General features: G+C 41.8%; 1 protein-coding gene across 3 annotated transcripts in view; it reads right to left on the bottom strand.

Moving 5' to 3' along the window:
• LOC149254893 (isoamylase 2, chloroplastic-like) overlaps positions 1 to 13,209 on the bottom strand; it is a 542,818-nt gene that overhangs the window by 313,327 nt on the left and 216,282 nt on the right. The gene's annotated exons all lie outside the window — the stretch shown is intronic.

Genomic DNA, 13,209 nt, shown 5'->3' with positions numbered 1-13,209 from the left:
ACTCTAAAATGAAGTGGCAATGAGCTTTGTATATGTTCAATGTGTGCATGGAAAACTAGGTTCTTGGCCACAATCACACTATTCCTGTCATAGTAAAGTTGAGTTTCCCCTTTTGTTTAAGTCTTCAAGTGGCCTTATTAACCAAACTGTTTTGCATGTTGTTTTGACTAAAATGTTGTACTTCGCTTCTACACATGAAAAGTACCATTACAGATTGCTTCTTGCTAACCCACAAGCAACTCCCTGAAATAAGGCTGAAATTATAACTTGAAGTGGACATTCTATCCACACTACCTACTCATTTTGAATGCATAAAACCATAAAATTGTGAATTGATGGTTTTGGGCCTTGGCAAACTTAAGATCATAACCTTGCATCCCCTTCCCATACTCGAAAATCCCTTTTGTTTAATTCTAGTGAACCTATTTTGGCATATCCATAAATGAAGCAACCATCCGAACTACAATGTTAAAGATTTGGTCTTGTGTTGGTCAAATAAATAAAGCTAACAAGCAACCTCGATTAGATATAACTTGCACAAGTGCCTATGCCCGGGGTAAGTGTTCCGGAAATTCTTGTTGGAATATGTAACTAGGTTCGGTCTTCATAATATTTTATGTACAATTGATTTTATGCATTTGATGAAAAAGAGAGAAAAATGTATTATTATTATTTTATAGCATGGGTTTCATGCTCAAGGTCAATTTATTTGTAGGTCAAGCACCCATTGTGAGCTTCTAGGGTTTTGTCATAGAGTGTAGGAGTCAAAAGAGTCATTGTTATATGTAATATACCCTATTGGGCATTTTGTATCAAGTCAAAAGAATTTATTTAGAGTCAAAATGTGTCATAGTACCCCTCCAAGATCAAGTCGGCCTACAAAGAAGAAGTCGGCCTCATTAAGGGCAATTCGAGCCTCATGAAAAGGTATATATAAGTGCATTCAACCTCATTTGAAGGAGAGTATCCAGGGAAGTTCAATCACAAGAAGGAAGAAGTCTAAAGGCAAGAGCAAAGAACAAGGAGAAGAAAAAAAGTTGTAATAAAAAAATCCAATATTTTGGGCCTCTCTCTCACACATGCGAAGTTGCAGCTAGGGTTTTTGCAGTCACAAGATCACATTGAAGTTCTCATCAAGAAGTCAAAAAATTATTGCTAGAAGATCATTTATTAAGGTCAGTATCTATGGAAAGGAGATCAAGCCAAGCAAAGGAGAGAGAAGATTTAATTTAGCCTCTACTACCCACACGTGCAAAGTTGCAGCTGTTGTTGGAAGGCCGAAAAGCTGCAAACCTGAAGTAGAAATTCCGAAATATAGGCCGAAATCTGAAGTTTGTAGTTGTTTGACAAGTGTTGACTTTGTGGAAAGAAACCTCATCTAAAGGAGACTTGCTCTTGGAGGGGTCTCAATCTTGGGTCTAAAAGGTCTTGGAATTTGTCATTTGAAGATTCTATAAGAAGAGAAGAATTTCTTGTGGGTTTTCCTCTCCAGGAGAGGTTTTGGCCCTGGTTAGCAGCCTACATCTTATGTTCATTTGTTCTATTGATCTTCATGTTTTGGTAGTTGTTTGATGATAAGAACATTATAACAATCAAGAGAAGAAAAAGCTAATTATAAGTACATCAATTTGAAGTAAAGAACATCACAAGCAGTTATCAAAGTAAAGAGAAATCACCCCTAATCTAGCTACCTGAGATTTCTCAACATGGTACCAAAGCTGAGGTGACAAGGTAAGGCAGCTTGAAGATCATAAGGACCGAATATAAGAGGAAGAATATCAAGGAGATCTAGTCATCACATCAGAAAGACCCTATCATCTTGAAGGAAGAACTCTTGGAAGAAGAAAAGAAGACCTCAAGGACTCCACCTCCATCTCAAAGAAAGAAGGATTCTACACATTTTAAGTATTTTGGGAAGCCTCCACGTTCTTCATCATCATCAAAAGAATCAAAGTGATCTCCCTCATATTGAAGAAAATATCACACCTCAAGAAATTGTGAAGGAAGAAGAACATCTCTCTCTCATCTTGAAGAAAAAGAACCATCATTTTGAAGGAGGTAGATCATCCCTACCTTATTCTAAATCTCACACTCTAGTGAGAGACATCATTAGCAAGGAGGCATCTTCATTTGTCAAGTAAGTACTCTATATTTATGTCTCAACCTGCAAATCAAATGACTACTTTTTGCAAAGAGAACAATAAACTTGTTGGGACATCAAACTACCTTGCATGGAAGAAAAGAATAGATTTGATTCTCACATAAAATGAATTTTTTGAGTATATCAAGAGCTCCATCACAAAACCTCCTCAAGAACAATCTCAAACATTATCAAAGTATATGAAAGGAGAGATACGGGTTCAAACAATTCTCATTGAATCTATCAAGGACTCTCTCATTCCCTTTGTAGCAAAATTGAAGACATTGAAAGAGATCTATGACAAGTTGGTAGAGTTGTACTATGTAAGTACAACTGGTGAAATAATATCTTTAAGAACTGAATTATACAACATGAAAGTATCAAAAGAAGAAGGGGTAGCTTCATATCTCATGAAGGTATCTCAAATTAGAGATCAACTACAAGAGCTAGGAGAAACAATGTTAGATCTAGAGATGACCACTTGTGTACTCAATGCACTACCAGATGAATGGGGCAACTTTGTATCAAGCATCTATGGAAAGAAGGAAGCTACACCATTCAGTGATCAATGTGCATTAAGTAAGATTGAAGAAACCATATTAAAAGCAAAGAATGATGATGGATCAAATAAGCAAGCACAAGCATTTGTAGCTATGACAAGGAAGAAAGGAAAGTTTGGAAAATTCGAGTCTCGAAAGAAATTTCAAAAGAAAATTGACATGTCTAAGATTCAGTGTCACAAATGTAATGAATATGGGCACTTCAAAAGGAATTGTCCTAAACTCAAAAAGGGCAACAAGAAAAGGAAAGAAAGAATGTAATATCCCCAATTTTGATTTTTCATTTGAGGGGATTAATGGAGTTTATTGGGGAGGTGCTAAGCATAGCACAATTTTGTAATTTGGGCATTGGAGACATTTTTGGCATATGGGACTTAGGAGAAATAGAAAATTATAGCTCTAGTGGAATGTGGGGGCCACGAGACAAAGAAATTTGACCCAAAGGAGCAATTTGCACTAGTGAGAAGAAAGAGAAAGGAAGGGGTGTGAATTAATGGAAGGTGGAGACCACCAAGGGAGAGAAGGCCAACAATTATAAATAGAGTTTGGAGGCCTCCATTTGGTACTTTTGAGCATTTGACAATGTAACATTAGTTCTCTTGAGCTACTTAGCTAAGACAATTGTGTTGTTCAACACAAGGAATACCTAAGCGAGAACTCCACCCTCATTTCGGATAACTTTGAGTGTCTCCCTAGTGAAGCAATTCGGGAACTCAGTTCAGAGCTTCCATTGGGTAGATTTAAAGTCATTTCCTTCAGCTGGAGCGAGTTTTCTTTGGACGCAGCAGAGAAATTTGTGGTTCTTGGGAGGGCCAGCAAAAAGGGGAATTTGGGCCAACCAATTAGCAAAGAATCCTTCCACAAAGAGGGCTATAGTTTCTTGTCAATTTGCAGGTTTGTTGGTGAGGTGTTTGGGAGAATTGAGCTGCTGCAATTCTTGGCCTACGCAGGGGCTCACTCGGCATTCTTGCACAATCACTTGGGAAAGGAGAATCTATGGTGTGGCTACAAAGAAATAAGGGAAAATTTAGGAGGAAGTAACCCGATGGGAAGGAGATTTTCTAGGAGAGATTTGGAGCATTTTATAGCAGATTTCATCTATAGCCAGTTTGCTAGCAAATTAGAGGTCCACGCACAAATTGGGGTCACTAAGGCACATTGGGCTCAACCCAAACCCTTTATGGGTTTTTGTGGGTTTTATTAGAGGATGCTAGGAATAATTTTGCAGAATTTTCAAAGCACTCTTGAGGGAAAAATTCCTAGTTCCACTCAGTAGTAAGCGGCATAAATTATTGGAGGAGGACACAGTTTATTCTGGGACCATTTCCACCACTTGGGTCAGCGAGATTTTTCTGGGTAATTCTGGATTCCTTGTGAGGAGACTCCAGTTAATTTCATTGAATTTTATGAGCAGTTTAGAGGCTCGATACACCAATTCCTTTCCAACCAATAATAGTAGAATTTACTGGGCCAGCACAAAGACTTGGGAGAGGAGTTTCCAGCACTTGAGCAAGTCCATTTTCACTTGGGACTTGACTAGCTTGTTGTAGCAAGCCTGGGTTCCTCTTCTTCATTTATATGTCCCTTGTTTTCTCAGTTAATAAAATGGCTCAACTCTTGGTACAATTTCTGATGCAATTCGTCATTATGTTGGTGTATTAATTTTATGGTTACATGTTTATTCTTTATTTTTTGTTATCACTTAATTTTCTCTTAGGAATATTACAGTGGTATTAGAGCACGATCTTGGCCAAGTTGTGGGCCTTAAGCCAAGTGATGACAAGACCAGAATAAAAAGCTAAGAAATCATGGGATCCAAAGAAAAGTTAAAATCAAACAACATGGCACTAAACTTGAATGAGGTGATTAGGATGCAACAAATGATGGTTGAAGTGGGGGAGTAGTTGATTCATACCACAACTGGGAATCAGGACCATTCTCAATTATACAACAAATCCACTATGCCCATTATGGATAATGCATCAAGATGGCAAAACATGATTGCAACTGATGTGAAAATAATGGCAGCAAATTGGAGGACATACCAATTATTGGGACATGACATTCAGGTGACCCTCTCCCTTTAGGAGTTTTGTGAACTAAGAGACATGCACAAATCTGTGGGAATTCAATGGAATTATGCAGGGATGATGAGGAGGATCAAGGCAGAAGACGAAAAAGTAGTTGAAGGCGCCACAGTTGGCAAGGAGACAATTGAGTATACACCCGTTGATGAGATGTCGACAGTTGATGAGGTACCCAACGTTGTGACCGAGTTTTCAGGTGATAGTAGCGCACCACAGGTTGATGAGGTGTCAAGTGACATCTCCACCGTTGATGAGGAGTCGATAGGTACAAAGGCATCCAGATCTATGACAGAGTTGTTGAACGATAGTCACCTACAGCTGACCGGTGAGGATGTTTTATATGATGGGTTGTCAGTGGAGGAGCAGATGGAGACTCAAGTTGAGGCCATGATGGAGGAGGATGTGCAGCCATCCTTGGGGCTATAGATTAACGAGGGGCAGCGCAAAGAGCAAACATTGGGATTCCAGCGCAGTTCACTTCAGAGGCACACTAACGGCGTCCACAACGTTATTGTCTCACCCTTATGCATTGGATGGAGAGAGACGGAGTTGTCTAGACAGATCATAGGGGATCACCAGGTCAGCAGAGGCTAGCGACTTGAGTTGAGTATGGCACAACGTCAGCGTGGAGGTCTTGTTCCATACACAGGAGATTGTACATTCGATCCCTCCTTCAGGATTTGATGGCAAGAGGTACTATGTTGGTACCTGATGGAGCAGGTTAGGCAGTTGGGTACATCCCTGGTTGTATTTCAACAAAGGTCGCGGATTAGTAGGGGAGTACGAGGGCCAAATTATTGTTGGGATCCAGGTGGGATTCCCCGTCACAACATGGGCTTGGTTAGTGATGGTATTAGCAATACGATGGATCTGGTGACCGAGTGCCCACACACTTTCATCTCTCCATCAACACTAGAGTCAGGTTGGATTGGCAGGCGGCAGGAAGATTCTATGGGTTGTCCGAGGGTGATGGGCATACATGGGATTGTAGGATAATCAACACAATCTGGCAAGGGTTGGTCGGAGGAGGTGCCATCAGCAGGCCATCAGTCAGGGCATTGTACGGAGACAGTGCTCTCTAATTGGCATATTAGACACAGGAGCTACTGAGGCTAGCACAGTAGTATCATTTCCCTTAGCATGTAGTGGATTCACTAGTAGAGTAGCAGATGCATGGACGCATGTGGGATGGCTGAAGATGCAAGGTGGTGCGGTAGTTGGCATAGGTGTTCAGTGGTGCACAGAGTCACGCCATAGAGTTCAGTGTTTCGTAGAGGAGCACAGAGGTACGGAGGGGTGTCATGTTGTGTGGGCTTGCACTGTGGAGTAGGAGGAGAAATTCACACCACCTCGCGGTTTCGCATGGGGTGATACCTACTTTGTCACAGGAGGGATGCCAGATGATTCGGGATGATATGGCGGTTGGTAGTGGTTTCCAGTAGTGCAGAAAGGTGTGCAACTGGGTGCATTTGTGTGCCAAGGGGCATGGAGATACATGTTCTTATGTAGGGGAGCGCAGGGATGCTTGGTCATATGTAGTGATGTGTGATGCTTCTCATTGAGATTTTGGAGCATTACCACCAAGGAGAACGCCTGATAGAGACGACAGGCATGTCATTGGGTATTGATAACCTAGGATCGATGAGCACGTGGATGAGCATCATTTGATGATATCTATGGGGCTCGCGCACCTCTCTCACTTCTACATTATTTGCAAGCGTAGAGGAGTTGGGTGTTGTCCCTTGATACCTTCATCACGAGCAACAGGACACAAGAGGCTCGCTTGAGATAGTTAGTTAGGACACAGAGTATCTAGGGGAAGACTTCTCAGTGGTGGTATTTTGTCAGGGCACGAGCTAACGGGTGCAGGCTTAGGGAGGTGACTGTGAGTGAGTTGTAGGGTGCACTATTGGCAGGATAACCCAAGCTGTTATGCGAGCACGAGGTACAAGGGATGGTAGTCCTCGTTATCAAGAGGATGCCTAGGCTCCACGCAGTATCTGGGTACATCATCAGGAGCTCGGATAGAACATTTTGCTGTGTGGTTTGGCAGAAGCAAAGCAGTTTGTCATATGCGAGACAGATCCTTGATGTTGCGTGCCCATCCATTGGATACATACAGGGGTCAAGGACGAGGCACAAGGGGGTCCCAACAACCAGCAACATGTCACAGCAGCAGGCAGTGAGGTCGAGGAGTCGTGGACCTCCAGCAGGGTCCCAAGATCCAGTTGGGGTGCCATAAAGTTGTGTCCATGGGTCTCCAACAAATGAGACCTCCCTAGTCTCTCAAGGGGATACCATCCTCATCTAGGCTTTGCCTCATCTCCTTCACATCACAATATTTCAAGGCCAACCTAAGGACATACTGGGTCCAGTGGTGTCATTATGAAGAATCCTCAAAACTGGGTCAAAGTAGACCAACGCCCTGTGTCTTGGAGATACTTTGGGATACATGTCATTTTCTAATGCTATCAAGAGGTTATGATCTCTCAACATTGCACCTGCTTAGGCCAATGTATTTCTGTGAAGGCCTTGGGTACCCTGTGGAGTGGGTACCAAAGGCATAACTGTTGAACCACCAAACACAAAACAACATGAATTCTTGTCAAAGCAACAACCCATCAGGGACTAAGTTCAATAATGCATCTAAGTGAACCAAACTTGAATGCTAAGGGTCTATTAATACTTCAAACAAAGATCCCCTTTCCAAATCAACACTAGGTTCTCGCACAAGTGTTTTTTGTTAGCTTTTGTAGCTCGGGAGGTACTTCTACATTGGTAGTGTTCAACAAGCAAAAGTGACCAAGCATATTTCACTCTCTACTTTACTTTATAAAGCGATTTTATAAAGTTAGAAAGTGACTTTTTGTATTTAATGACTAAAAAGAAACCTTTTATAAAGTGAGTGTAACTTTATAAAGTTGGGTCACTTAAGTGATTTAAGTGGGCCTAATGTGAGAATAAGCCATCCTGAGATGGCCAGATTGATTCTCAGCCATTGAGTTGTAAGGTTAGGGATTTTAGTCATTGATGACAAAATAAAAGGAGAAAGGGAGAGTGAAGAGGCATAATATTATTCATGAGATTTGAAGAAGAGGAGAAAGAGAGACCAGGGAAAAGTTCAGCAAGAGGAAGACTACACTGTAGCTAAGACAGCAAGGAGGGCACACATCCCTAGGCAGAGAAGGGAACACTTTGTTGGCATGAATTTCGAGGAAGTGGATAGGCACAAAATTCAAGGTGAAGGACAAGGAGTTTTCCAAGCTACAGACCAGCATGAGCTTCAAGGGACCCAACACAAATTTCAAGGGAGAAATTCAGCAAGGAAATTTGTGAAACTTAGGCACGAATTTCAAGGACGTTGAGGCACATATTTCGAGGCAAATCTGGCCATGAAAAACGAGGCTTGAGCAACAAAGATTTTCAGGGACAGACAGAGCTGACATTGGCACGATTTTGTAGGCAAATTTGGCAAATAAAACGAGGTTTGTCAGACACTAAAATCAAGGGGTTGTTGGCACAAATTTCAAGGAACAACTACAACACTTTTCCCAAGGAATTCTGAGCATGAAATCTGGGAGATAAGTTGGTTGTTTGTTGTCATTTAATGCTGTAATAAATTCTCTGATAAGAAATAAAAATTCTCCCTCACTGGTTTTCCCTTCAGCATTTTTCCAGAGGCTTTGCCTAAAAATCCTTGCATCAAATGTGTGTTGCCTACTATTCATTTTTCAGCTGTTAATAATCAGATTTATTCATGTGTATTTCAGCTCATAAAAATGGATTGGATGCATTTAAGTTAATGCATCAACTGTGAAGTTTTTATTGGAGACTGAAATCATAATATTGGCCAAGTGTTTAACAAATGTCCTACAAGAGAAAATGTTGATTTTAGATAACAATGGCATGTTCTATGCTTTAGCACAATATACTTCAATGTTCCCTTAACAGCCCAATGACAATTTCCAACTATATCCAGTAGCAATCACATTAACTTAAACACATTGATAGTAAATGCAGATAGAACATAAAAACATGTGCAGAAGACAAGCCAAGACAAGAGGACACAAGATATGGCAGATGCCAGGGACAAACCCCAATGTGGAGAAACCCCTTGATCAAATCTTCTTATTATTCTTCAATAGTTCAGTAGAGAGAGAGAGAGTGTACAAATATTGGAATTACATGCTCAAAACAGTCCTACCAAATCAGCAATCAATGCAGCCCTAACCAGAAAGTCAACAGTGGTCAAAGCAACCCCAAAATGCCCTCCAAGCAGCTCGGTCAGTAGCAAAAGAATTCGGCCTACCAAGGAAGTCAAAGTCAACCCAAAAACAGCTCGGTCAACCCAGTCAAAATCTGCTGTAATTTTTGCAGTCAAATCAGAAAGTCAACATTGAAGTCAACTCGGTCAAATTGTCCCCAATCACCTTGAAAACTGTGTCAATCAATGCGGCCTTCAGAAATGGGAATTCTGCCCTCCAAAATGAAGTCAACGCATGGTCAAACAGTCCAAGTCAACACTGGTCAATGCTGCCCTAATCTCTGAAATTTTCGGCCTCCAAAACCAGTCCAAAAATTCATCCTCTTCCACACATGCGAAGTAGAGAAGCCTCCAAGTTGTACAAACCAATCAAGAGAGGAGAGAGAGATATGTGATGAGATGATGATGTCCAAATGAGAGAAAGGTCACTTCTATTTATACACTTTGTTGAGGGTGAGGAGACACATCCATTGGGCTTCATGAGCCTACATTTGACTGAGGCCGACCTTGACAATTTGTCCATGAGAAAGAATAAATTCAAAATTCCATTTCTACTTGTCAGAATGAGATGATCTTTATATCAAAATTGGACCTCTTGAAAAGAGGAATCCATTGCAATAATCATCTCCATCATATGATTTGTCCTAAGGTGGAATTTGGCCCTAGCTGCCAATTTTAACACTCCCTCTCAACTAGGAAGAATTCCACCTGCCAATCCCACTGTCATCATGCCATCCTGTCATCATGTACCATCCATGTCATCACTGTGTTGCTCTTCTATGCTGACCCATGACGCAATAATGTAGAAGTGATCGAGAGTGAGACATAAGATCATACCACTCTCCACTGACTAAAGTCAATCCTTAATCCCAGATCAAGTTGATGAACACCATGCATCCTAGTCATAGGGAGTACAGTAGTACACGATGCGTCCATTGGTAGTGCTATGGTCCCTAACCATCTTTTCCCAACTTATTGGCCAAATGAGAGGTACTTCCGATGAGTCCCGGACTCTATAGGTAGGATGTGTGTTGGGGCATCGGCAGGAGAAGGTGAACCACTCATCCTGTTCATATGCCATAGGAGAAGGTGAACCACTCATCCTATGCATATGTCAATCGTAGGGAAAGGTGAACCACTCACCCTACATGCATGTGTCTGGGTAGGGAAGGTGAACCACTCACCCTGTATCCAGCACACCACTAGGGGAAGTTGAACCACTCACCCTATGGTTGCTCATAGCTCCAAGAAGTACCCGAAGCCCCCAGGAGCTCCCAAAGCTCTGTGTCCAACTCCTACGGCACCCTCATAGGAGGGTCGTTCCACGACTCCAAGTCTCTCTCGAAAGGTTCAGAATTTGACCTTCCACAAAGGCTTCATGAGAATATCAGCAACCTGCTCATCTGTTCTAATGTGTTGGAGCCTTATTGCTCCCAGTTATACCATATCCTAGATAAAGTGGTACCTGATATCGATGTGCTTGGAGCGGTCGTGGAACACGGGATTCTCTGATAGGCAAATCCCACTCTGGTTGTTGCAGAAGATCACAGTGGTATCCAACACATGCTCAAATAGCTCACTGAAGAGCTTCCTCAACCAAACAGCTTCACAACACGCCATACTCGCAGCAATGTATCGGCCTTGCCTGTGCTTAATGCAATCGATTTCCATTTCCTGCTCATCCACGATATAGAAGCAGACCCCAAAGAGAAGCAGCACCCAAACGTGCTTTTACGATCCACCACACTCACTGCCCAATCATCATCTAAATATCTATGAAGCCTTAAATTTCTGATTGTGCCCTAGAGATATCTCAAGAGATTCTTGGCAGCAATCCAATGAATCTGATGAGGCTCGACCATATATTGACTCAACATAATCATAGCGAAGCATATGTCAAGACGGGAGTTGACCAAGAACATCAGGGCCCCCACAAGTTGACGATGCACGGTAGGGTTTGTTAATCTGGGACTAACAACACTTCCACATGCTTCGTAAAGTTGAGTTCCATCGGAGTAGTCATGGACTTGCAATCCACCATCCCACATCTCTCAAGTAACTTCACAATGTATTTTCCTTAAGAAAGGAAAATCTCACCTGGCTTTTGCGAGACCTACAGCCCTAGGAAATAATGCATCAGTCCTAGGTCCTTCATCTTGAACTCAAAAGCCAACTCCCTCTTGCATTGATGAATGAGAAGGTCATCACCTGTCAGAAAGAGATCATCCATGTAAACGACCAGAATGAGAGGTTTTCCCTTTTCAACCTTGAAGTATAGGATCTGGTCAGCATCACTCCTTGTAAATCCCAGCTTCATAGGATGACTATCGATCCTCTCATACGAAGCCCTAGGGGCTTGCTTCAACCCATAGAAGGCTTTCTTCAACTTGCATATATGTGTCTCACGATCTTGAGCCTCAAACCCCTCGAGTTGTTCCACATACACATCCTCCTTAAGCGAACCATGCAAGGAGGTCGTTTTGACATCCATCTAGTGAAGGTTCCATCCTTGCGAAGCAGCAAGGGCTATAATCGAACGGATGGTGATATATCAGGCAATTGGTGCAAATATTTCATCGTAGTCTATTCCTTCCTTTTGAGAGAAGCCTCGAGCTACAAATCTAACCTTGAATTTCTCAGCACCCCCATCAGCTCCATGTTTGATCTTATAGAACCATTTCGAAGTGACCACTGACTTTTCCTTGGGTCTAGGAACCACATCCCAGACATCATTCTTCATGATCGAGTCATACTCCTCGTTCATCGCATCCTTCCAAACTTGTTGCTTCACAGCTTCTTTGAATGTGCAAGGCTCAGATTGTACAATGGTACTCATGGCAGCAAAGTACCCTTGGCACCTATTCAGCTTCTTGCTTTCATGAAATGTCCCCCTTGATGCAATATGTTTCTCAACATCTTCAAGAGTATCTTTGAGCCACAGAGGTCCTTTTCTTGAAGTAGAGGGCTCACTAGGAGGTGGATCAATGGGATCCATCGAACCTTCCACGTCGGGCATCAGTTCATTGGACGAAGGTTCATCCTGCTTTTCTACATCAGCATCATCATTGTCCTTCCTAGGAATATGAAGATTCAGATCTTTCTAAGAACAGAATCTTCATCGAAAGTGACATCATGACTTAATTCCACTTCTCTTTGACCAAGCACATAGATTCTATATGCCTTCGAAGTTTCACTATAGCCCATAAACGTTCCTTTCTTCCCAGATGCATCTAGTTTGTTTCTTTTCTCTTTCGGCACTTGAAAATATATGGAACAACCAAAAATTCTAAAAAGAGAAACATAAGGTTTCTTACCGGTGAATACTTCTTCGAGTGCCTTGAAATCCAAAGTTTGATGTGGGCATCTATTTTGGACATACACAGCAGTGTTGGCAGCTTCTCCCCATAAGAACTTAGAAAGACCTTGATCATGTAGCATGGCATGGGTGGCTTCTATGAAAGTACGATTCTTCCTTTTGGTAACACCATTTTGTTCAGGAGTATATGCAATAGTGGTCTCCCTCTTAATACCAACTTCTCTACAATAATCTTTGAATTCATTTGATTCATATTTGGTCTCATTATCGATCCTCAATATTTTGTTCTTCCCTATTTGATTCTCGACCAAGGGTTTGAAAGACCAGAACCATTTCAATACTTCATCCTTCTTCTTTAAGAAATAGATCCATGTTTTGCGGGAGAAGTCATCCACAAAAATAGCATAGTACAAATATCCACCCAAACATGTCATGAGCAACATACCTGATAAATCAGAATGGACCAACTGAAGAATATCAGTAGTTTGAGTTTCACTTGAGGGGAATGGTCCCCTTGTATGTTTTCCAACTTCACATCCTTGACAAACACCTTCATGATTTAAGTTGAATTTGGGCATACATGTGACCATCTTCCTTACATCAGGTAAGGCTTTGAAATGAAGGGGAGAAAATCTCTGGTGCCATAATTCGAATTGAAGAGAAGTATCACAAGTCCTTACTCCCAATGGACTTCCTCCAACCTGATAAAGACCTTCAACCCTGAATCCAAGAGTGAATGCATCTCTTGGGTTCCTTTTCCAAACACGAACCTTCCCATCGATGAATCTCACCTTGAAACCTTTATCTTCCATCGCAGAAATAGATCAGTTACATATAGCACT

Source organism: Pinus tabuliformis, chromosome 7 (genome assembly GCF_031772625.1).
Source record: "Pinus tabuliformis cultivar Carrire ecotype Pingquan chromosome 7, CPIR1, whole genome shotgun sequence".
Lineage (NCBI taxonomy): Eukaryota > Viridiplantae > Streptophyta > Pinopsida > Pinales > Pinaceae > Pinus > Pinus tabuliformis.
The sequence above is the reverse complement of the archived record's forward strand: the minus strand, read 5'-3'. Positions and strand labels throughout refer to the sequence as shown.